This window comes from Spermophilus citellus, assembly GCF_964194105.1.
Source record: "Spermophilus citellus genome assembly, chromosome: 16".
Lineage (NCBI taxonomy): Eukaryota > Metazoa > Chordata > Mammalia > Rodentia > Sciuridae > Spermophilus > Spermophilus citellus.
This window is the reverse complement of record NC_138196.1, coordinates 5616056-5642896: the sequence shown is the minus strand read 5'-3', so window position 1 is coordinate 5642896 and position 26841 is coordinate 5616056. Positions and strand designations below refer to the sequence as shown.

Here is a 26841-nt window from a genome sequence, read left to right as displayed (position 1 = left end):
ACCATTGTCAGTCCAATCCACAGAGTCTTGAGCTTCAAATTGGCATTTTTGTTGCTTCATTATTTATTTAAATAAAGAATTTAACCTTTATTTTTTATGTGGTGCTGAGAATCAAACCCAGTGCCTCACCTGTGTTAGGCAAGTGCTCTGCCACTGCGCCCCAGCCCCAGACCTGTTGCTTCATTCTTAAACAGGAACAGACAAATGAGGTTCACCAGACTGTCTGAGGAAAGCCTCTCTGTGGCACAGCAAACAAGACCACTTGGGGGACAGAATATGCATGGGAGAAGAACAGCTCATCATAAACTCCCTCTTCATATCCCTAGGGACAGGGATTGTATTCTTGAGAAAGGAATCTTGTAAGCAGGAAGGGATTCTTGAAAATTAGAAACAATAGCATACTTAGAATATTGAACAATAAAGAAAAACTGTTCCAGGAAATTGGTCAAAATTACAAAAATAGGGAAAATGAGAGAGTTAATATTAAGAGAGCTACTTCAGGAGGTCTGATATATGGCTAGCAGGAATTCCAGATAGGGAGAAGAGAAGGAATAGTGCAGAAAAAATACAAAATCAAGAAAATTTTCAGTTTGAGGGACATGAGTTTGGAGATCCAGAGGGAGGGCTCGTCTTGCACTGAACAGCACATATGAAGATGGACTCACAGCGAGAACACCGGGAACTCGGATGCTGTGTACTTCACAGTGGGACTCACAAGCACGACTCATAAGACACACAAAGGGGCAGGAATGAGAACAGCAGCAGGCTTCTTAACGTAGCAGTGGCTTCAGAACTCTGAAAGAAAAGTTTTAGCCCAGTACACACCCAACTCTGTATTTAACCAAATGGCGAGAGAAAGGTATTCCCATTTGTGCAGTCTCATGTGATTTTCCTCCCATTCATCTGTTCTCAGCAAGCCACTGGAGGACACGCACCACCTAAGTGAGGGGGAGAGGATGGGCCTTGCAAGAAGGGCAGCCCTAGATGACCATGTGCACCTGGCAGGGGCAGCAGTCTCCGGAACGGGCAAGTCCCAGACTCTAGGAGAAGCTCTGTCAAGATAATGAAATTCCAAAGAATATAAAACCCAGGAGAAAATAGAGACTATTGGTGCAAAGTTTGAATTGGTGATAAATACATAGAAAACTAATAAGTAAATGAAAAGAAATAATTTCTAATTCTGGGGGTAGAAGAATGTTAAAAAAGAAAGGAAAGCTGATCATAGTTTTCTACAGGGGCAAGCAGTGGGTAGCATTTCTGTTGTTACAGTGATGTGTACAGTGAGGAAGGTGGAAATGGAAGTGTACCGACTGCCACGCCGAGTTATTCTAAAGGCAGAATCAGATCTTAAGGATGTAAACCACCTGAATTCCACTGTTACAGAGCAGGCCCGGTCAGGCTGGGTCCTTCAACATGCGTTCCTCATGTTGGCTGCAGGCTCCATTTGCCCTTTCTTCCAGGAAAGCACCTAACATGGACTTTGAGTTTTCCCATTAGGTAAGATCTGTGGGATTGCTTTTCAAAGTTCTCCACCTCTTCTAGCCAAGGAACTGAATCTTCAAGGGTCATCTGAGCCCTGTCCTTAGGACACTTGCTCAAGGGTCACTCTGAGCCCTGTCCTTAGGGCACTTGCCCTGTGGGCTTTCATTCCTGACCCCAACAGCTTAAAGACTGAAAGTGGTTGGGCAGATTCCTCTTGCAGTGACCGTGGAGGGGGATCCTGATGGTCCTGCGCTGACGCTTCCAGCTGCCTGGTGTCCTCTGTTTGCCTCACTGGCAAGTTTCTTGCTATATCTCATGAGTTCCTTTTCCGTTTTAACTAGGGAATCAACTTCAGTTACAATAACCAATGATGTGGGTTTTAAACCTCAAATAAGTTTCGATTGGATAAGAGAAAACGTTTAAAATGAAAGGCGTGCGTGTGTGTGTGTGTGTGTGTGTGTGTGTGTGTGTAGGTATGTGAATATGCAAGCAAGACAAATAAAAAAGATTAGAATTTAAGGCCATAAAATAGAATTTTAGTTATAAAGCATTGCAGATGGGGGTCACATGAAGTGGTAAAAGGTGTGATTCATAATGAAGATGCAGCAGTGATAGATATGACAACAAAGAGAAACCTCAGCAGCTAATACAGGTTCATGAGGAGAAGCTTCTGCAGAACTGAGGAAATCTGACCAAAGCACAGGTGTGCTGGGGATTTTAACTTATCTGTCGCAGAGTTTAAAAGATAAATCAACAAGAATAGGGAGATATTATGTGCAAACCATTAGAGAAAGCAGCAGAAGACCTGAGTAGGGGGGATGCCCAGGTGGAAATGTGGTCAGTCACATCAAGGAAAGGACGTGTTAAGTAGCAGTGGGAAGGTACTTGTCACCCATCACTTACAGTGCTGGGGAAGAGACTAGAAAACAGATACTTTCAAAAGTTATTGATGGAAATATAAACTGTTACAGTAAATTAAATTATTACAGTAAATGACACTATTTTGGCAATGTAACCTTTAAATATCTAATAAAACTAAATGCTCACACCTTTGACTCTGATATGAATTTAGAGAACTTGTCATACAAAAATAATAGAATCAAAACATACTGGATGTGCAATGATAATTTTTATTACAACATTGTTTGTAGTGGCAAAAATGAAGAAAACCTGAATATTCACAAATGGAATAATTTTGAGTAGAATTGTAGTACATTCCTATTATGGAATAACATTCCTATTATGGAATGTTATTCAGCTATTGTGGAGTTGGCCCTATGTGTCAACTTGGATGTAGCATTGAAAAGGACAGCAAATGGTCAAGTAAAGCTTCTTATTTGGTCCTACTAATATAAAATGCACAACAATATATGATGAAAGCTAAGCGCAAAAATGAAGAAAGGTAAGGAAGCGTCAGCTGTGCTGGTGATGGTGGTCACTAAGGAGGTGAAGGGAGGGGAGGAGACCTTGGTTCTTTTCCACTTGGTACAGTAAGCATGTGATGCTCTTACAGTTAAGAAAAGATTAATAATAGATCAAGTAAGAATTTTATCAACTTAAGAAATTTTCTAGGAAACATTTTTTTTTTCTTTTGAAATGTATTTCTTCTTCTTTTTATTCTGATTTGTTATAATAGGACAGCAGAATGCATTACAATTCATATTACATATATAGAACACAATTTTTCATATCTCTGGTTGTATACAAAGTATATTCACACCATTCGTACATGTGCTTTGGATAATGATGTCCATCTTATTCTACTATCATTTCTAACCCTATGCCTCCTCCCTTCCCCTCTCAACCCTTTCCCTATCTAGAGTTCATCTATTCCTCCCATGCTCCCCCTACCTACCCACTATGAAACAGCCTGATGCAGGTTGTTTTAATGAATCATAATAATAGCCATTATTTGTCAGGTGGTTAGTATGTTAGGAAACATTTTTAATCAAGAAGAACCTGGATGTCTTAAATAATAAAGATGTTAATGTGCTTTTTATAAATCACACCAACATTTGTTTTTATTCCCAATTATCAGGATTTGCAGTAATGTTCTAATGTGCTAAGGGTTCTGTTGTTATACTTCTAAATATTTTTGCTTTGGGTAGGTCTGTCTTCATTGGTGGAATACAACATAATGGACTTGGAACAGGAACTTGAAAATGTAAAGGCCCTTAAGACAAAACTAGGTACTGTACTTCTTTTTCTTATGTATTGATCTTTAAAGACCTTTCTTATGTATTGTCTTTAAAGACCTTTCTTTGGTGTAGTCTGAAATACTAGAAAATTTGCAAAATCTTTAGATTATGTTAGAACTTTCTGTGTGAAGTCATTAGTAAAGACTGTCTTTTCGTTTGGGAAGAGGACAGTTATATATTCACTCACTTTTTTGTGTGTATATACTAATAACTTTCAAAGATGCTAATTCTCAAAGGTGTTACTCTTCTGTCTTCTCATTTACATTATTTATGATAAATAATCTGTAATACTTATCTTTTTTAATATTAATTTTTTAGTTATAGGTGGGCACAATATCTTGTTTTTATGTGGTGCTGAGGATTGAACTCAGTGCCTCACGCATGGTAGGCAAGTGCTCTACCACTGAGCCCCAGCCGCAGGCCATATTTATCTTTTAATATATCTTTTTAATGTATCTGCTATTAGGATACCTCCTTAACTGTTAATTTTGGGCAATCTGCTTATGATGAGCCTTTCAGTGTGCTGTATTCTTTGGATTTATTGAGTCTCTCAGATCTGGGAATTTATACTTTTCATCTAATTTGGAGAATTGTTGGCTGTTAACTTCTGCAAATATATTTTTCCTTGTCTCCCTACCCTTTTATCAGGAGCTCAAGTTATGTGTAGATTAGCCCATAGCTTGAGGATGCTTCTGTGCTTTTTTATCTCTTTTCTTTTTGTTTCATTTTTGACGGTCTTTGACTGTCCTTTCACTAATCTTTATTCTACAGGTCTGACCTGCCTTCTGCATGTCTGACCCATGTGTGTTTCTATTCCCAGTTACTAGGATTTATAATTTGCATCAGAGAGTGCAGTTTTCATTTCTGTAAGTTCTCTTTGGGTCTGGTATCTTTCACACCTCTAATTAACATTTCAATCTCTGTCTTCCACCTTTATGAAAATAAGGAACATAATCATGACACCACTTGGAATGTTTTTGTTTTATAAGTCTAACATTTGTGTTGATTCTTGAAAAGTTTGGATTGATTTTCTTCCTCATTATTGGTAGTATTTTGTGCTTCTTTGCATGCTTGGTAGTTTTTGATTTGAAAATTTTGGGGGTGCTGTTTTTTGGGGGGATATTGGGGATTGAGCTCAGGGGCACTTGACCACTGAGCCACACTCCCAGTCCTGTTTTGTATTTTATTAGAGACAGGGTCTCACTGCATTGCTTAATGCCTCGCTTTTGTTGAGGCTTGAACTTGCCATCCTCCCGCCTCGGCCTCCCAAGCCACTGGGATTACAGCTGTGCACCACCTCGCCTGGCTTGAGTGCCATTTTTGTTACTTCCAGAAGTGAGGCGTTTTGTTTTGGAGAGCAGCGAATTCACTTGTAAACCATGTGATGTTACTGTGTCTTGGTGCGAAGCCTTATGAGGCCGGATGAGAGCTCTACCACATTCAGGGCTGATTTTCCCCTGCCTCTTAGGCAGCCACTGTTCTTGGCCCTTGCTGATTGCCAAGTTCTGTTCCCTCCGACTTTTGTGTGGAGTGTTTCCTGACGTGTCTGATCTGATCATTACTGAGCACATGACTGGCCCTTTGCAGGCCCTGGGCGTTCTTTGCCTGTGTTGCAGTCTCCTCTCAGGGACGGTGCTCTGTATGCGTCAGCAGGTTTGGTCCCCTCAGGTCTTCTGCTCAGGAATGAGCAGATCTCTCCTTGGGTTCATCTTCCCTGTGCCATGGTCTGGGGACTCACAAGAAGGTTGGTCAAACAGACTTATACTCTTTGTTTCCCTTCTTCAGGGATCACTGTCCTGCCCCAATAAGAAGTCTACTGTCTTGAAAACTGTTATTTCAAATATGGGTTCTTTCTGGTTCTTAATTCTTTCAGGCTGGATGGCAAATCTGTGCCCTGTCATTCCATCCTCAAAAGTCCAGAATTAGGTTTTCAAAATCAGATATGTTCATTTTAATTTCTGTAAGTAATATTATATTGCCTCAAGTTATCTTAGTCATTTTACTGTGGATGGATTTCAGTTATGTTTCCAGTATTTTGCTTTTAAGAATAATGTTGTTTAAGCATTTTTGTGCGTGTCTTTTAGTGTATGTTTTTTTCAGGACACACTCTAGAAGTGAATTACATTGTACTTAAGTATATTCACTTTTGTAGATAAATGCTAAGTTCTTTCCTAAGTATTTGCATTATATTGCATTCCTACTAGGCATAGTAGGATTCCCTATTGTCCCCATCCTTGCTAACACTTGACAATGTAGAACTTTTAAATGTGTACCAATGTAGTGGATGGACATGGTGTTCCATTGGTGTTCTCATCACATGTTCCATTCTGTGATTCCAGGGCCCTTCTAGCTTCTGCTTGGAAACACTCTTTGGAATTTCACTTAGTACATGTGTCCTGCAGTGATTCTTTCAGTTTCTGTTTGTCTGGAAACATTCACTTTGTAGGGCATTTTTTAACAGAATGGAGAATTCTTATTTGTTACTTTTCTGCATTATGGAGATGTCATCCCAGTGTCTTTTGGTTTCTGGTTTAAAGTCATATTGTTGGTTTTCGAAGGGCTTTAAATATTTCCTTTTTGTCTTTGTTTAGCTGTTTTACATTGATGTGCTCAGATTTTTGTTTGTTTGTTTCATGTGTATGCATTTTTTTGGTTTCTTGATTATGGTTCTTAAGATGTAAGTGCCTTCATGACTGTGGCTTGATGTCCTTCACCCACTTGGGAGAATTATTGGTCATCATCTCACCAAACACTGTTTCTGCCTCATTCTCTCAGTTATATACATGGCAGACATTGTCACTCTTATTCTTGTCCATATGTCCCTCCTTTTTCATTTCCATGTTTCAACTGTGATACTTTTTGCAAGTCTTGTTTTCTATTTCACCATCTTTTCAGCTATGCCATAACTATTCCAAACTATCTGTTGAACTCTTAATTTTTGTTATAGTTTTTTTTTCTAGTTCTAGAATTCATGTTTGGTTATTTTTATTGGTTCAAACTTACTTGTGAAATTTTCCATTTTGTCACTTACCTTATTGAACCTATCAATCATTTCAGGCCTCTTTCTGATAAGCCCATAAGTGGACCAACTGAGGGTCTGTCTTCCTCTTTATCCTGCCTTCTGGACATGCTTGACTCAAAGCTAGACTTTTCTAACAGAATCATAGAAATTGAATGCTGTTTTCTTCTTTCTGAGCAGTTTCACTTTGGCCTCTGGTGGGCAGTAGAGTGAGACATAACAACTTAGTCCTTCTGGGCTGGTCTGTTTCCAGCATGACCTTGATCCTGGGTTATGGCATTTCATTGGTCCTCACTGAAAACCTGGCTATTTTGATCAGGCTTTTTTAATGAACTCTAGCTTGCTTCTCAAGAAACTTGAGCCAGCAGAGCTTTGCTGGGCTTCCAGCCAGGGCTGCATCCTTCTGCTCTCCACAGTCTCTTGGCTACTGAGGCTTTCTGGGAGAGTGGGTCTGCATGTCAGGTTCTCTTCTTTGCCCTTTCTTTCTCTCTATAATGGTGGCATCTCAAATTCTGGCTGCCCTGGTAGCCACAAACTCCAGGGTTTGTCTCCCTGGCCCTGTTGAGTTTTCTGAGAGTTTTGCTTTAACTTCGTTGTCTCCTGACTACTGATTTCTGCTTGATCTCTGAGTCTCATGGGTCCATGCCAGCTGCTTATTGGGATAAAGTGGTATACAATGGGGGGCTCACCTGCACACAATTCAGAGAATATTGGCTCCTAGTTCTCCTATCTGGGTAGCTTTCTGGTGTCTTAATGCAGATGCTTTAAAAGTGGAATTTCCTTTGTCCAGGTGTTCTTGGCAGGGGTACTGGAATAGTTCATGGTGTCCTTGGTATCTAGCCATGGATGTCTACTTCTAGCCTTCAGAAAGCTGGGAGTGTCCCTGAGGCTAGAGGAAAGTTTATGTATGTTATTGTACTCATTCAAGGGTATGTCTATGTCAGTATGTATATCTATACCAAATGCAAAGCTTTCTGTATTTCAAGTAAGCTGTATATTTACAGTATGTTTACATAAAAATGGAATTGTCTTTACAGGGATAAAATTTAGGCCTCCCAGAATTGAGCTGTTTAACACAGTGAACTGATTCTTTTTTTTTTTTTTTTGTACCAGGGATTGACCTAAGGGGCACTTAACCACTGGACTACATATCCAGCTCTGTCTTTATTTTATTTAGAGACAGGGTCTCACTGAGTTGCTTAGCGCCTCACTTTTGCTGAGGCTGGCTTTGAACTTGGGATCCTCCTGCCTCAGCTTCCCTAGCCTTTGGGATTATATGTGTACGCCACTGCGCCTGGCACAAACTGATGTTAAAACTCTGATTTTTGTAATTTATGAAGGAAAATTGAAAGTAATTTATGTTTTTCAAAATGGGAAAAAATAATGTATACTGCTAATATCATGATGGGATGAAAATACAAATCTGGAGATAATTTTTAGAAATTTCTGAAATTTTTGTCTTGTTTTTTCCTTCTAATAGAGAGGCGAAAAAAGGCTTCAGCATGGGAAAGAAATCCGGTGTATCCCGCTGTTATGATTTTACTTCTTATTGAGACAGTAAGAATTTATTTTCATTCTTCGTAAAGCATATTATATTTTATTTACTTTAGCCTTTGAGTATTGTAGCTTTCAGCTAAATGGTTTCTAGTGAACAAGATTTTCTATTGAACAATATTAAAATGCGTTTATACCTTTGTTAGAGCAAAGATGGAAGGTAATGCCAATTAGAAAAAGTCCTCAATTGTCTGTTTCCTGAGGAAATTCAGACTTTTGTCTCATTTGAGAAAACAAGATGTTGTAGAAACCCTAGTTTAAACTTGCTGAAAGGATATGAAAATTACATTGTGAAATTAATTCTGTTGATACTTTACAAGTCTGAGATCTGTAGAGTTGTGGGTTTCCAATTGGTGAGACTACTTAGTGAATGGTATATCTCATTATCTTTTGTCATAAGCTTTGAAATCATAATAATTTGCAGAATTTTAAAGAATTTACCCTGGAGCATTTATACGTCATCTGCTTTGTTTGTGGAATTTGGTCTTGGCTGCTTTCCCTCTGTTCTGGAGCATGCATTTGGTCCTGTAGACTTATCATCTGTATGTTGGAACCAAGAGCTGACCCAGCCCAATCTTTGTGTTGCAGGCTATCTCGGTCCTACTGGTGGCCTCAATATTCTCTGTCTGCTGGTTGATGAAACAGCAATGCCAAAGGGAGCAAGGGTACAGTAAAGTGCTTTCCTCTCTTTTGCAAATGTGTTCTGTGTATAGACCTGAGTGTTTTTAGTAAGTGAATGAAAACATTTGCCTTTCTGTGAGGTCAAGTTGTATGACTTTCTTTATGGAAAGAGTTTTCAAACAGTGTTTTTATAAATATTGATTTCTCTAATTTTTTTTTTTTACTTTGAGTTGTCCTTTTTTTCAGGTTGCAGAGTTCTCTTTAAACTCTGGTATCAGAGTTAAACTTGGTTTTACTGAAATTCCTATTGGTGACTCTTTAAGAAAATGCATGCTCTAAAATAGTGATGTATAAAGAGTATACCTGTTAGACTCATTGGATTTTTTTTTAACCCAGGGCCTCAGGCATGCTAGGCAAGCACTCTGCCACTGAGCTGCATCCCCTGTCCACTCACTGGATTTTTCAAAGATCTAAATATACAGCTATAGGGACTTATACTTTAACTGTATCATACATTTTGTGAAACTATAACAAAATATACAGTTACTGGATAAAAGTATTTCTTTTCATGAATTAACTTTTTTCCTGATTTAAAAATCTATGATGTTATTTAATTGTATTGATGAACCTCTTTGAATATATTATTCATATGTACTATAGTTATCCTGATGTATTCATATTTGCTATTCTTTTTTTATATATTACTACAAAAGTTTGAATCCTTAAAGTGGCATTTAAATTTTGAAATTTTATTTTATTTTTCCCAAGTCACCAGCTTTTGCATTCCCCATAGCCAGATTCATGATATCACTGATCCCTCTCTGACCCAAATGACATATCCTTGTCTCTCATAGGAACAAGCCAGTGTCTGTCTTAATTCCTTCCCTTCGGTTTCAGAAAAAGATCCCCTGTTCTTTCAAAGACCGATTTCTTTAGCCATTTTCTTGATTCACTCAACCACCAGCCTGCTTGGGACCTTGTGCCATCTGCCACTGCCATCGCCATACTTAGTTGTGCAAACCTACCGACTTCCCAGGTGCCTCATTCTGCACAATAAACAAGATGGTACTCCTTCTCCATCTTAGCCTTGTCTTTGTATCTCTCAAACCATGGGTTGACCAGGAAGTCATTCCTGTATTGACTGCCCGTTGACTCTTTAATCCATTTTAATATGCCATCAAGACAAAGTAAGTCCCAAGCTCTGTGGCACATTTTTATACTACCCCCCCTGAGTGGATATTAGAGAGTGACATGTACCTTTAAGGGCTTCCTGTATGATTGTACAGATAAATTAGTTCATCTTAATCCTGCTATAGCTTTCTCTTAAAATGGAGTATTCCAAAAATATTTTCCATTTTAGTCAACATGGATTTGCAGGGGAGTAAAGTGTCTTTTCCTCACCCAGCATACGGTTCATGAGAGGTCTCTATATCAAAAGAGATCAATGAGAGAAAAGTGAACATATTTATTTAACATAAGTTTTATGTGACACAGGAGCCTTCAGAAGTGAAGACTCAGAGAAACAGGGAACCCTGTGTCTTTATTCTGAGGTTTGAAGCAGATTGGTCAGTGGAGTGGTCGCCCTAAGAGGGTATGGTTTACTTGGTGTGTCCTTTGTCTTCAGAGAGGGGAATTCTCCTGGTATCTGGGGTTAGAGAAAACCTAGGGTCCTCCCTTTGTCCCTCCCCACAATAAGGGTCCCATGGTCTGCTTCAGAGAACTTTGAGAGGTCAGAGAGTGATCTTTGTAGGTCTTCTCAAATACCGAGGTGTCAGGTTTTGGGGTAGCATGTTCTAAATCCAATAATTTTCTATTGACATCATTCTTTTTGTCTTCAAAATATTGGCAAGAAATTGATAAATTCCTTTCCCTTTGTTTATATCTGAGATTTTCATAGCTACTCTTACATTTGTTGGCAAAATTGAGTGGATATATAATGTGTATGATAATATTTATTGGCTTATTTTTTATTAGTCTGACTACACATTCTTATCTCTGGTGGTGTTATATAAGCTGACTAGTAGAACAGTAATTCATATGCAGATCATTCCTTTAATATTTAGTTGTAAGATTTGAAAATATTGTTTGCAATTTACTAGGGAATTATATTTTGCCTGTCAGGGCTCATTAAATTAATATATTTTGTCTGGTTTGATTTTTTAAGTTCTAGGTTTTGAAATAGATGTGACATTTAGGGGAAAAATGATGCATTACTTTTTAACAATCTGTGTTAAGTTATATTTTTTGTAACTCTGAGTTTCTAAGAAAGATTTGGGGAAGGGAAATAGGATAGGCATCCACTTTCTTTCTAAGCTTAGCTTAACTCTGACACAATTAATTTGTGTAATTCTGTATGTTGCCTTAGCCTTCAGATGAGTATATTTTCTATCCCTATTGTAACATTCTATTTGTAAAACATTTATCCCAAGAAAATTTAAGATCTATTTTCTCAAGTAGCAAATTGCTACACTTTTTAACAGTAAGTATAATATCATTTTGGCAAGTACATTAAATTACATTTGAGGTAAATCAGATTTTTTTTTGAGCTTGTTAAAGTTGTTAACATGGTAGCTGAATTTGTTGATGAATTCAGTCTGATGTCATGTTTCATTGGCCTTTGAAAGCCTACATGTTATTTCAAGGTATTAAACATTCTTAGTTTCAACTGTCTAATGTTTGTGAAACAACGATTTTAGGAAAACTAAATATAGTGGTGTCAGTGGATTCTGAATTTTTTTTTCTCTTCCAGGGGCCTGGAATAGGAAATGCCTCTCTCTCTACATTTGGTTTTGTGGGAGCTGCACTTGAAATCATTTTGATTTTGTATTCTTTCTTTAACTGAATTTTCTGTCTGTTAACAAGTTTTCTGTCTAGTTTCTGGGACAGTGGTAATTTACTAAGACACTTGTCTGGAAGAGAAAACAGGTCAGTCTTCCCCAAGCACTCAAAGTGGTGTTGTGTTTTGTTTTGTTTTTGCAGTGGGCCTTAAGACCTTTGGGAGGTTGCTGAGAACTCATGGAAACTCGCATTCTTCTGAAGTGTTTTCCTTGATTCTCACAGCTATCTTATGGTGTCTTCTGTTGTTGGTTTCTATAGTCTCTGATTTTTTTGGAAACTTTACACCCAGGAAGGATGACACAACTATGACAAAGGTAAGGTATGTGATAACAATACAATGAGAAAAATAATCCAAAACGGAAAGGAAAATAAATTATAGGCATCCCTTACTGTCCATGGGGCATGCTTCCTGGCCTCAAGGGGAAGGCTGAAGAGGCTCAGAGCCTTCATATAAAATGGCATGATGCCTACACATGACCTTCTCAGACCCTTCATGTATGCTCCATCGTCTGTACTTATCCTACTTAGTATTGTGTAAAGTTTCTGTCAATAGTTATTATACCACACTGTTCATGAATAATGACAATAAAATTGTCTGTCCATGTTCACCCAGAGGCAGTGTTTTTCACAATCGTTTTGATTCTCATTTCTTTGAGTCCATAATACAAATCCCCCTACCTGCCTAGTACAAAGAGTCAACTATCTAAGCAAGCTGAATTTTGCTGATAGTAAGCTGATAAATTATTTAAGATGTCTTGCCTCCTATGCTTGCATACTAAACATTCCAAACTCAAATCCTGGGAGTTGTTTCTCCTTATTTCCATTAGATGATCTGCTTTTAATAATATATAGGAAACAATTGTTTCTTGCTTTGTTGATTCACCAATGTTTGCTTCCACACCTTGCTGACTGTCCAACCTTCTGGCCCTGCCTAATACGTGGCGTGGATACTGCGGTGCCAGGCAGAGGGTCAGAATTCATCCTGCCATGCTTACTCAGCTGTTGTGCTCAGAAAACATCTACAGGGTCTAAATTAGAGGCTTTGAGCTTATTTGCCTCCTTTCTCAAATGGTGAGTATGATTTATCTTGAAAACATTGTTCTGAAGAATTTCTAAATAAGATCACTTCTTTTTTTTTATTTTTTAAATGTCCAGATTGTTTTCTTAACAAAGAAACTTAGATATTTCAACTGATAAACACAAGTTAATTTAATGTTATATATATATATATATATATATATATATAGCATTTAACATCCTATATTAAATTAGATGAAAAGTACCTCAGAATTTAATCTGATTCAGATAAAAATAAGTACTATAAAATGCTTGTTACTTGAAATTAATGTACAAGCAAATGTTCACTATTGAGGAATAATTAAATGTCAATCTGTGGGTCTAAGAAGAGAGAGGATCGGTTGTGATGTCTGTCTGCTTTACAGACTATGTAATGCACCTCAAAAGGACCCCTTCTACCACATGTGGAAACTGACCACCCCCTCGAGGTCCTTTGTCTTCTCTTGGGATCAGCAGTGTGCCTGAACTCAGACTGCTTTCTTAGGATTAGCTTTTCGGGTGGACCATACTGAAATGGCTCGAGGTGTATGATTTAAACATGTCCAGGAGGCCGGAGAGGGAAGAACACATTGACTTCAATGCCATGTCACCAATATTTGAATCACTCATTTATTATTTCTTAAAGAAATAGCCTGATGTTATTCAACTAATCTTCCAAATTCTGTTTCTTCATCTTTGAAACAGAAATGAATTTTATTAAGAATTAATTGCATATGAATGTAACCAACCAGGAATACTAACACTACAAATACAACATATTAAATGAAAAGTATCATTCATAAATATTTTAAAATAACATCAAGAGTGAGTAATTTAAGACAGTGTTGTATGCAGGCTCCCAAAGAGCAACACAGTTATCAAAGCACCTTGTTTAAGATCTAAGGCCCTTTAAATTGCTGTGTGACATGATGGGAACTTATTGTCAGGCCAGAAACCATTAAGCAGGGAGGGATTCTCAATCTCTTTGAGACCCCTTTAACTTTATGAGTCTATTTATTAGCTCTGGATAATTTACTGAATCATGAAGGTTGGGGGAAGCAATATACCCAGGTAAAGCAGAAGCAACCCATCCAAAAACTACCCAAGGAACAATGTAACCTCACAAAATAGACCCAGCAAATGTTAGCCATTTTGACTCCTTCTTTCTGTAATTTTATCCCTGAACTCAAATGACACGTGCTTTTTTAAATAGTTGTAAAGGTGTCCAGGAATGTGGAAGAAGAGGCACATGGAAACTCAGAGTCCTAAGGAAAACACAGGGCCATTAGAGTCACATCAATTTTGAGCTGCTGCACATCAGCAACAGGCTTTTGACTCTGTCTTCACCATAACCTGAGTGAGGAGGGCAAGTGCTCTGCTCCATGTTTGCCGCAGAGTGAAATGGACCGTGAACATGCCTTCCAGGTGAAGCTGCACACCAAACCCTGACTCCCCGCTGCCCACCGCCTGAGATCATCCAGAGGGATGGACTCCATTCCACTGTTCTGCCAGCTCTTGCTTTTGAGTTTATACATTATTTAGTACCAGTGGGTTCATGCCAAGCTCTTTCGTATTGATTTCCTCTTACCAAGCCCATTCCCTCGTTCTGAGCATCCGTCACAAGTTGTAATGCACCCTTCCGAGGGCCAAGTGGCCACTCCTACAAGGAGCAGTTATCAATATTTCATAATTATAATTTGTTCATAGAGAAGAGAGCTCAAATGGGGACTCTCTGCCTCTGTATTGCTTTTAATGTCAGTGGATTAGCACAAGGGTTGAAGAAGGAGGTCAACACTCATTTCTGAAATGAGATGATTGTGATTTTAATATGCCAGAGAAGAGTCGAAGGTCTCAGGGGTGGGGCTAGGGTTCTAGTGCGGCTTTCTCTCTCTTTCACTATCGTCTGTCGCTGATTTTTTCACTCATCTATTTTGCTTAAGAGATCAGTATTGGTTTAAGAATCAACTTGGACCACAGGCGATATAGGAATCTAAGTTCTCACTTGCTGCCTGTTCATCTCCACTTAACATTTATATCACAGTGTCTGTAAAATAGTTTCCTAAGTGATCCTTAACTGTGGGCATGCCTCTTCTATCACATGTTGACATTTGTTTAAGTTTGCTTTCAGCAAATCTCAGAATTTCTCAGAGCTTCATTTTCTCTAATTTTTTATATGAAACTTTCAGTTTTAAAATGGTTGAGATTCACATGCAGTTATAAGAAATAATGCAGAGAGATCCTGTGTAGCCTCTGTCCATTTGACTCCAAAGTGATCTTGCCAAGCTCACAGAATATTGTGGGATAGTCAAGACACCTGCACCCCTGCTGGTGGGCATGGAGCTCTGAGAGGGGGTGTTCTATTTTGTCTCCTGGAGGAGTTTTCTTTTATTTCATGAACTCCATCAGCGTCTGCGTCTTGTTATTTGAAACTCTTTTATTCGTCACTTATTATTGTTATTTGAAACTCTTTTATTTGGCACTTGGATCTTTATATTCTCCTTATGGAAAATAATCTTTCCTGTCATCCTTGTGTCTAGTAATCTTTTTCTCTGAAATCGCCTTTATCTAACATTAACATTTCTTGATTAAGATTTGCATTATATATATATATATATATATATATATATATATATATATATATATATATATCTGATCCTTTTTTGTTCAAACTACCTATGTTGGAAACCATTTTTTAAATAAATAATACAGTGTATCTTTTTAAAAATTTTTACTACCAACTTCTGTCATTTGTAGAGTATGTTTAGGCCACATACACTTAAGGTAAGTCTGCCATTCTGTTGCTATCAATATTAATTATTTATTTTCTGTTCGCTTAATATTCCACTTTCTTTTTTCATTTAACATTCTCTGGGTTATTTGAAAGCTTTCAAGATTTCATCTTGGCTTATATACAGTGCTTTTAAGTATGTGGCTCTTTTATTACTTTCTTAGGGTGTAGCAGGTATTACAATGTAACAGACAACTCTGCCACAGTGTACAGAAGCCATTTGACCTCTTCAAATAAAGCGGAGAAAACTTAGGTCCATTTAGCTCCTTTCACTCTCCCCAGTTTTAATAGAATTCTCTTGGGATTTGAGTAACCAATGAGAAGTAGGACAGCCCATTCTAGTCCCCCTTTCCAGGGTTCCCACCGCGGCCCTGAGAAGCAGTGGAGGGTGGGGGTGAGGCTGGGCTTTCTCAGTGGGGACTTGCGAGGGAGAAGACATTCAGGACCCTGGACACCCACGTGCCCAGTTGACCAGGCCCCTGTGCTGCCTGCCCCCTCCTCCGCAGTCAGGCTTCCTGCGAGGTGGCGGTGGGTGCTGGGAGGCTGCTTCTTCACCGTTTAAGCTTCTTTTTGTTGTTTAAAGAAGTTTCAGTTCCCAAGTTCCCTGCAGCCAGGAATCCAGAGCACATTGAGAAGGTTTCTGTCTGAAAGAGGATCTCTGAGAAGACATGCCTTGCTGTCGTAGGAGTAAATACGGCTGGCAGAGAGGCATCGTGACAATTTAGTAGGACTGACGTGTCATCCGCTGGGCCCCTGGAGGTGGCCCTAACCTCGGCATCCCCTGCTGCCCACGATGCCCGGCTGTGTAATTAGGGGTGAGGTTCTCTCCCTGTACACACGTTGTGGTTGTGAGTGTGCAGTTGTGAGCGCAGCCTCCTCCAGATGGAGCGTTGCCCCCTGCGAACCTGCAGCTCTTAGCCACGCGCAGGTGTTCACGTGTGACCTACCCACATACCAAGCTCGCAGGAAGACCTGGGTATCACTTCCACGCTAAAGCTGATGTTGCATTGGTCATGCCTTATTTATAGATTTTACCTTTACTGATAGATCAAACGACTATGAATCTCTTAGGGAAAAAAAAAAGAGAGATCTTATTTTTGACTTATTAGTGCTGCTCTCATAAAATTAATTGTGGAACTCTGCAGTTTTTTCCAGAATCTGAGAGAGTTTAACACTAACAGAGGGATCACCCAGGATTTTTTAAAATGGTGATTGTACTGTTCCAAATTTTTATGATATATTCTATTTACCTTTTGCAATTATTATTGTGTTAGTATGTAAATTTTTATTTTGCTAGGATATCACCTATTTTATACAGATAATATTTTTAAAGTTGAATCTTTTCAGTATCTGCTGATTATTCTTGGATATATCTGTTTTCTTTTATTTGCATAATAGGCTCGTGAGAAGTTTGTTTTACTTACATGTAACTTCAAAAAATTCTTATTTGATTTATTTAATATTTCCTATTACATGATTTTCAGATTTCATCTCTATTCTTTCTACAGTGTTCTTGATTTACTTTAGTACATTTCTAAATTTTAAAAGAAATTTATAAGGTTTTTATTATTTGTTGATTTTCCTTTGCACTAATATAGACACTTATAATCTTTAATTTTCACCTGAGTACATTTTTTTGCCATACCACATAGATTATGAATTCATATGTTTTCCTTTCTGAAGCACCAGTTTTGGTTTTAAATTTTTGAAGAAATTTCTTTGAGAGCATCTTCCCATACACCAAGTGGTTTAGATTTATTTCACGACACCTCAGATTAAGTCTGGAGATGATACCCATAAGCCTCCCGTATCTGCATCTTAGATATTCTTTGCAGCAGGATAGAATGTTCGGTGAAGAGCCAACATGCACTTCTTCTGTGTGGGGGAGTGAGGGGTCCCCTGTGGTTCATGAATCCTGTCTGTCTGGTCAGTGTGGGCTTCCAGGGCTCTTGGCCATTTTGTCCTCTGCTCCAGTAGTTCTCTGAGCAGAGGTTCTTTATCTGAGATGAAGGCTGGACTGTGGCCTCTTTGCTATTTGTCCATCATGAAGAAAGCACAGAAACATAGAAATAGATTTTAAATTTTTCAATGGCAATTTGACAGAGCAATTTTATTTCTATGGCATCAAAAATTAAGTTTTCTAAAAATTTATTTTTGCTGCATTTGCATATTACCAGTTCATAATTATGTGTGGGTGTGATAAGCTAAAAAGAGATCAAAGACTTTAAATATAAGCCCCAAAACAATTAATCTGCTAGAAGAAAATAGGGGATTTTGGAATAGGCAAGGAATTTTTGACAAGACTGTATAAGCCCCAGAAACAAAAGCAACATTGCTTTTATTAAACTTTTCCTGTAATTAATTGATTTACTCACTACCATCTCAGTACTGGAGTAATCTGAATTTGACCACATTTTTACTCTTACAGTGAGTTATAATAAATGTTATAATATTTATATTAATATTCTTTCAGTACTACTGGAAGCTTTTTGTGTAAGGCAGCTCTGGTGCTGCTAAACAGCCTCAGCACCGGTCTAGGGGACTCTTTGCTGCTTCTTCGTTCCCAAGGACGGACTGGCTGGTATAGTAATTGTTACACAATTTTGTTTGTTTGTTTTTTATTTGGGCACTTTGAATACATGATCGCATGCTTTCCTGATCTCCAGATTTTTCTGATGAAAAACATACTTTTAGCTAGATGAAGATTTTCTGGATGCTATGAGTCCCTTTCTCTTGATGCTTCCACTATTGAGAATTTGATCACACTGTGTTTTGATGAATACCCTTTTAGGCTGAATATATGTGGAATTCTTTCAACTCTGTGAACTTGGATCTTCAGATCGTTCTCCAGACTTAGGAAGTTTTCTATCTTTGTTTAAGTAACATTTCTGCTCCTGCTTTTTCTCTGCTCCTTCTGGAAGTAACATAATTTATATATGAGTTAAACTGATGGTGTCCCATACATTCCTACACACCTCCCTCCTCCTTCTCTGCTTCCTCCACTCCTCCTCTCTTTCTCTGCCTCTGCATCACTACATTATTATTATCCCATTATTATTATTGATCATGATGATGCCACCTGGATAATCTCAAGGGATAATTTTTTTCTTCTGCTGGATCAATACTTCTGTTGAAGAGCTTCACTGAATTTTTCAATGTATTCAATGTGCTCTTCAAGTCCAGAATTTCTTGGTCATGATTTTTGTAGTTTCTGTCACTTTGTTGAGCTTCTGTTTTTGTCCACATTTTGTTTTCCTGATTTAATTTAGTAGTCACCTTCTATCTTCTTTAAAATGAAACAGTTGTGGTTTTGTGAAGGAGTTCATATATCTCCATTTGCTTGGGTTGTTTCCAGTGTTTCATTTTCTTCCATGGTGATTATTCATGATCCTACTGACCTTGTACTGAAAGTGGGTATCTTCCAGTTTTCAGACTGGATTTGGTAGGGAACGCTCTTGTCAACCTGTTCAGAGATTCCGAATGAGATCATGGAGGGAGTCCATGGAGAAGCCTGCTCATGGAGTCAGATGCCAGGTCGTCAGTTGCTGGCCTGGAGACTGGGTTCATGTGGGAAGTGTAGTGTTGGATCTACATGGATGGGTACGTGTGTGGGCCCACTGAGGCAGGCCTAGATACTGAATCAAGTGTGATCATGTGACTATGTGGAGAGAAGCCTAAGTCCTGGGCCAGCGGGGACTGACCTGAGACCTGGGGCCATGGGACTGACCTGGTGTTCAGGAAGCCCTGAAACCTGAATACTCAGGGCCCTGCGCACACCCCAGGTCTTCAGGGTCTTGCTTGGTTTCTGGCGCTGGAGCTGAAATCTACAACAAAGACATAAAAACACACATATAGAAGCTTGTTGATGATGGAATGATTATGTGTGCCTGTGTTTTTTTTCTATGTACTTGAGAGTCTTGGTCAATATTGCATGTGAAATTATTTTAAAATTGGTTTTAATTAGCTTCACTGAGATAAAGAATGTTGGTGACTTTGATTTTCCATTATGACCTCTTCTGCTAAGTACTCAGTCATTCTCCATAATTCATAGTGCATTATCTTTTATCCATGATGGGTATGTCCCTAATGGTGTTCTTTTATTTCTTTTGTCCTCCTTCTCTATTACGATTCTTCTTTCTCTCTCTCACTGTAGACTGCTCTGTTCTTGGGGGGGGTGTTTGCACTTTATTCCCCACCCTGCTGGGGAGAGTGACTTCCCCCTCCTGCTCATCTGTGACTTTCCATGGGCACTCTGGCAGTGTTTTCTTAGGACCTCTGTGGGAAGGTCTTTGGGATTAGAGAAAGAACTGAGTCACTGCACAGGTGCATCTAGACTCTCCACAGTGTGCTGCCAGAAGTCATAAGCAAGGTTTTGCCTTTCCCCCATCATTGACCACACTTGCATCATGTACCTTTCTGGGTTCTGCCAGGTGGTGGAGTGTAGTACACCACTTGTGTTATTACGTTGTGCTTTCGTCTGATAGCAAATGCTTTTGAGTTTCATTATGCTTTTGGTTTTTTGGATTTCAATTTCTATGAGCTGGAGATGTAATGCAGAGATAGAGCAATTCTCTAGCATACATAACGCCCTAGGTTTGATCCCTAGCATTGCACATATGCACACACACATACTCACACACACACACATTCATGCAAAGTGCATTAACTTCTATGAGCTTTTTCTGCCTTTTCTTTTTGTTGCACTATTATCCTATTCATTTGCAGATAAGTTCACATATATGACTTTGTATGTGTATGAATACCTTTCCAGTTTTAGGTAATGAAAATGTTATCCATCAGTTAACCTCCAATATTGCATGATACATAATTGCATACTGCAGGTGCATACTACATTTTATTAATAGAATAATAAGTGAATAAATGACATCAATTACTAGACATTCAATGTGTTTGCTGAACAAAACTGAAGGGATGAGCAGGAACTCTGGGCTGTTTTCTATTTGGCTTTCAATTTGTAATACATATTCATCTACAGACATGTCTATTCATAAGTCTGAGTCTGTTCATAATTGGATCATTCTCTCTCCCAGGTACATAAAATTGAGAATTATCTAACACATTTCAAAAATGTAATTAAAGGCTTTCTTTCTTGGTTTCAGAAATAATGACCAATTTGTCACAGAAAGTTTTACAACATGTCATAATATTCATGTCCAGCAGTGTGACATTGGATAACTTCCTGAATTTCAGTTCTCTCATCTGCAAAATGAAGATAATATTCACAATGAAGGATTTGGAACTATTTAAATCACAAAATAATCTATAAATGGCCTATCACTGTGTTTCGCACAAAATATGTATTTTAAAATGCTGCATCTATTTTCATGCTCAATGTCAGCAACAGGCAAGGTCCTCACTCCTTAGCTCAGTGAGTACCTGAATTTAAACATGAAGTTAGAGAAGGGCTTGCCTTAACATTTTGATTTCCCAAATGGGAGTTGAACTCTGCTAGTGGATTTTCCTAAGAATGAAAAGGAACTGTGGCAAAATCTGTGGAGGTTCCTTGTTCTGTTATTTAAGCTGTACTTGGTTTCTTGGAATCTCAGGCTTAGGCTGAGGCTCTTTCTTACCTCGTACCACTAATTTACCATTACATAAACCTCGGTGCTTCTGGGAATTGCATTCCATGTAACACGCAGAAACTTAATCAGCATTTTCTGCAAGACAAACACGAACCCTGAATTCTTCAGCACGTTGCCATCCAACCCTGTGACCAACATTTCCGATTATTAATGACTGCCTGTACATGCAAAATGCATTTTTGTTTCCACTTGCTCCATTTTGTGTAAGGGATTTTGATTTTCAGAGACTGATTACTGCTTCTTGTGAGGTCCAATTCTGCATAATGGTTGATAATTATATCTTGGTTTAGATTCTGGCTCTACTTTTTACTAATATTGTGATTTGGGCAAATTATTTTGCTTCACATATATATGTGTATTTAAATTCTTTTTTTTTCCAAGTCCTGGACTCAGCTCAGTGTATTTTGTCTTTATTCATTCATTAGTGTCGGGAATGTAAACCAGCATATTTTTGTATCTACTACCTCTCTAGTCTTCTCCTATTTGTCAACTCACTTAATACAGAAACCCTTAAAGGTGGGAATCACTTCTCCAAAGAATGAATAAAGTAAGGAAGATAAATCCCTTATGAACTGCCTTTTAATTACCACACTGCTCAACTCTAAGGTTACCAAGAATAGAACTGTAGCAACAGAAGATTAAGCGAGAGGCTCAAGTCAATACTACCTGACTCACAATTGAAATGGATTAAAAATAGGAGAATGAGTGTCAGAGATATCCCTAATGACTAGGAGAAGAAAAAATTCATTTTATCTAAAAATCCTCCTGTTCTGTTCTCCTTGGCTTATTGCTCATTTATAGGAAGGCAGCCAATTATAAACACACAGAAGGTGGCTCCAGGTGTCATGTGAGCTGAAGGGCATGTCTTGGTGCTCTGAATGACCTACCTGAGCTAGCTCTGGGGGCTTGTCCTCATTCCACCCACCTGCTGCCAGAGAGGTAAAGAGTCTGTTTGGGTGGCACCAGGTTCGTCCCAGTGGTTCTAGAACTCAGGAGTCCCAGGGAAGAGTGGATGGCATACACACTGCTGCAGGAAGAGGGCGCTGTTCTTATCTGAGCAAGCAGGGCAGGTTGTCTCCCTTGAAATACCTACAATGAGTATTTCTAGACCTTTAAAAATATGCATCTGTGACAATTTTTCTGCCATCTAGAGGAAAGTTTTAATATTAGAAAATTTAAGAAAATATGGAAAACTGAATACTGATAAGTTAATGGCCATCCCCAACTGGTATTAAAAGAGCTTCTCACTACAGCCTGCTCTGTAGCCATCTTCATTGCTCTGGGCTGTTCCAAATGCATTTTCAGAAAACTAGTAGAAGGTATTTGTGTGCTCAGTTCTCTTCTGTTGTTTTATTCACACACACATATGCGTGGTATATATCTTTCTGTGCATACACATTGTCTGTCTATCCATGTCTGTAGCTATAGCCACTGCAGATACACATTAAGGTTTAAGAGTGAGTTTTATGAGGTGATTACTTTCAGAGGTGGATCGAGTGGGAAGGATCATGATGGACTGTCATGACTCTCAGCAGTGCTGATGGGAAGGCACTGCCAAACCCTATGGGAAGGGTCAAGTCCACTGAGCGTTGTGCTGGGGCCAAATCCGGTTGGCATTCTGGGGAGAAGTGCTCAGAAGGAAGGTAATCACATGGGGAAGCGAGAAAAGAAGAATTCTCACAAACACTTTCCACCAGGTCAACCACCCTGTCTGCTCCTGAGTGGGTGAAGAGTCAAATGAGCTTCAGAGGGCAAGAGAAGCCCAAGCCAGGCCATTTGTATGAACCAGTCCCACCCCCTGAATCTGTGATGCAGGGCTTAGTAGAGGATGCCAAAGAAACCTAAGAATGGAAAAGGTGAAGCATCAGACCCACCACCACGTTCCTGGTGCTTCATACACTCATACCAGCATGAGCCAGGTTTCCCACATCAGATGGCACCGCTGTTATTACCCAAGAAGGTAAAGGAATAAAATGTGCTCACAATGACACAATAGGAGTTTTCAGAAGTGAATAGAAGGTATACGGAGCAATACAATTGAAAAGGTAGAATAAAAAGTAATTTGAGATAAAAAAACAATATGATATGCCCTTAATTGCCAGTTGGAGATGAGAGAATATATGTACTTGGTAATGCTTAATAAAAAGATCATTTGATGATAGAGAAAAATGATGTTAAAGTATGACCTGAGCTCAGGGACCTTTGTGACCACATCTAAAGTTCGAACACAACCATCAGGACCCCTGAAGGAGACAGATATGAAAGGAAAGTTTAAAGTACTGATAAGATGATGTCTAAATACTCCCAATCTGACAGCGGTATGAATTTACAGGCTCAAGAAAATAATAAGCCACAGGATAAAAAAGAAAAATAAAAACTTCAGGTGAATCACAGTCCAACTGCAGGAACCAAACATGAAAAGGAAACCGTGAGGGCTGGGAGACAGCACATCACACAGAGGAGGCAGCACAAGGGACCGGGACTTCTCATCAGCAACTGGAGAGCAGTGACTGCAAAGTCCTGAAGGGAACACAAGGTGCAACCCGCCAACACAGACTCCTTTCCACAGGAAACAGCATGCAGAATGAAGGCGAGATGAAACATGTCAGCAAACCAAGATAACTCATTAGCCAGCAGCCCCTCCACGTGAGGAAGCCTGAAGGTCGTCTTCTGCTGGAGAGAAAGGACATCAGATGAACTGTGAGCTACACAGAAGTGAAGAGCCAGGGATAGTGTTCAGAGGAGGCAGATTATCAGGAAGGTTCCCCCTAGGTCCTTTAATCCTTTAATGTGCAGGTGATTCCTTAATGCACACATTCTAGCATTGCGTGGTGGCATGAGGACTATGGTAGATGCATTATACAAATGATAACTGTAGTTTAGAGGACTGGCTAGAGGACAGGAAAACTTAGGCTGTTGAAGATCCTCTTACTTTTCAAGTGATGGTCAAATATTAAGGATAATTAGCATATGGAAAGTTAAGAATGGGTATTGCTCCATAGAGATAGCCAATGGAGATCCCTACAGAAAAGTATGAGTTACAATTAAAAAGATAACATGTAAAATAAAATTGAAAATTTTTAAATTATTCAAACATAAAAGATAGTCAAGGATCAGGAATAGGAGGGAAAATGAAGAGAGCAGGGACAGAGACTATTTCCTGTAGCACTCAGCCTGTGACCTCTCTCTGGACCAGCCACTGGCCCACGGCTCCCCCTGCTGATGCACGTGTCTTCAAGTTGTCTCTAAGATTGCTGGATTTCAGGATTCTGGCTGGGAACTGATGGCAAGCTCAATAAGCTCACTGAAGATTCTGGCTTTGAAGAGCTATGGGCAGGAATGAGATGAAGCACCCTAGGGCCCCTCTCAGCAGTGGGTCAAAGAGGAGGGCGGTCAGAACAGGTGGGCACTGTACTGTAGGAGGAATGTTGCACAGGAAGAGAAGTAGCTGAGATAGCCTGAATATTGACCTCTATTCTCCAGCCCAGTGGTCTAGAGTCCCCTCTCCACTGGTCAAATGGAAGCAGAGGTCTGAGAGACCAGGACAAAGCTTTCTGCAAGGGTTAAAGTCTCAGGACAGAGTACAGCCAAGAAAGTACAGAGCAGCCATGGAAGGCACAATGGAGCGTCCTTCTATGCTCTGAGTGAACCCCGTTACCTCATTTAGGACACTAGTATAATGCCATAGGAAATAACTCTGCTTGAAAAATTACCTCCTGCTGTCTGATGTACAGAAGTTGGTGGATTTCTAATCCTGGAATGCCCACATTGTTGATCACTTAAACATTTTACATTGTAGGTAGAGATACAAAGGATTTAGCTCAGTTAAAAAGTTTCCCATGCTAAGGTCTGCAACTTTCTAATATTTGCCTAATTTTATTTTTTTCCTACCTTGCTGAGATCATTGAAGAGCAGCCCATATATCAATATGTATGTCTATATTTGAATTTTTCTAATTTGCTTTCTAAAACCAAATGCTTAAAAGGCCAGGAGGCTTCCTCAGAGTTTGCTGTACTTGATGATATTAGCAAATGTTTTACTGTGGCTTAATTTTCAGATTCAACGTGCCATTCAAATTCTGATTCCTTCTCTTTCTGATTGCTTTGGTGATCACTCTGCCAGATATCTAGTCAATATCAAGACACAACAGTAATGGCTAGTGAGATGCAATTTATTTTGATGGTTGTGAGAATAAATTGAACTAATAATATATGTGATACAAATATGTAAGTGAAAATGCATATATAAATTTAATCTGTTTTGATAAAATATAGAGGAAACAAATTGCACATATATGAAAATTTTAGACTAGTTTGAAAAAAGAGAAATAAATGTGTGATTTCTAAAGAGCAATATGAAAAGGCATTTATTTTCTGTGCACAATCCTGCTCCACTAGAGGGTCTATAGGGATCAATGTGAGGGGGACATTTTTATTTAAGGAGTGTTATGGTTGGATTCAAAGTATCCCCCAAAGCTTCTATGTTAATGCAGGAATATTCAGAGGTGAGTGATTAGATTATGAGAGCTGACCTGATGAGATTATGAGGGCTAGCCTAATTAGTCCATCCTACTTTGAGCAACCTGACTTGGTCGTAACTGTAGGCTGGAGGGGAATGCCTGGAGGAGGTGTGTCAGTGGAGTGTGCTCTGGAAGGGTGCGTCTTCCCTGAGGTCCTTTCCGTCTCACTCTGCTTCCTGGCTGCCATGAGTGGAGCAGTGCTCCTCTGCTCTGCCCTCCACTCTGATGTTGGGCCTCAGCTTGACCCCAGATCAATAGAATCCACAGACTGAACATCTGAAACCATAAACCAATGGAAACATTTCCTCCTCTCAGTTATTCTTCTCAGATATTTTGGTCACCTCAATGAAAGGCACAGAAAGGTACAGAAAATCAGCACCAAGAAGTGTTGTCATTGCTAACCTGACCATAAGGTTTAGCAGACTTTGAAACTGATTTGCTGGAAAAATTGGCAAAGTTTGGGTATGGAAGCTGGATTAGTCTGTAAGCAGAGCTTAATGGGAGCTTCCAATGGGACCTCAGAAGACCCGAATGCCAAAAACAATATGGACAGTAAAGTCTGTGCTCTCGTAAGACTTCAAAGGGGAACAGGATTCTATTGGGAATTCAACTACAGAAACTTATCTGCATTTTTTTCATGTTCTAAAACATTGTATGAAGCTGAATTTAAAGGTGATGGGCTAATCAACCAGGCAAAGGGAATTTCAAGATAGCACAGCATTCAGGCAGTGGCATGGACGTTGCTATCAGCTTTTAGCCAGATTTACTGTGAGAATCAGAGCAGAAGGCAGAGCAGAAGAATTTTAAAAACTTGAATATTGGCCCAGAAAAGTGTGTGTAAAATGGGAGCCAAAAAAATGGTGGTTGTTAAAGAGATTAAACCCACTAAAGAGATGCTAAGTACTTTCAACAGAGATTATAGAAGAATGGCTTGAAATTATCAACAGAATCGACAAGACCACACCCATTGCAAGATCAAAGGTGTAAAGTAAAAATCACTTTGAGAAGAGACCTTGGGGACATTCTGATCACAGCGGGGGGACTAGGAAGTTGTGTCCATTTACCCAGGCACTCAGAGGCTGCTGCAGCCAGGGTACCTGTCTGAGCTGGCTGCAGACCTTGGTATCATCCACATGGTGCTGTTCTTCAGAAAGGCATGATGC

At 39.2% G+C, this 26841-nt stretch overlaps 1 pseudogene across 1 annotated transcript in view; it reads left to right on the top strand.

The window, feature by feature from the left end:
* LOC308635061 (limb region 1 protein homolog) overlaps window positions 1-18413 on the top strand; it is a 31573-nt pseudogene extending 13160 nt beyond the window's left edge. Inside the window, exons 5-10 of the transcript in view lie at window positions 3591-3671; window positions 8180-8256; window positions 8842-8918; window positions 11624-11697; window positions 11935-12026; window positions 18348-18413. The product of the transcript in view is annotated as a limb region 1 protein homolog (transcript). The remainder of the gene's footprint in view (window positions 1-3590; window positions 3672-8179; window positions 8257-8841; window positions 8919-11623; window positions 11698-11934; window positions 12027-18347) is intronic.
* Window positions 18414-26841: the final 8428 nt, after the last annotated feature.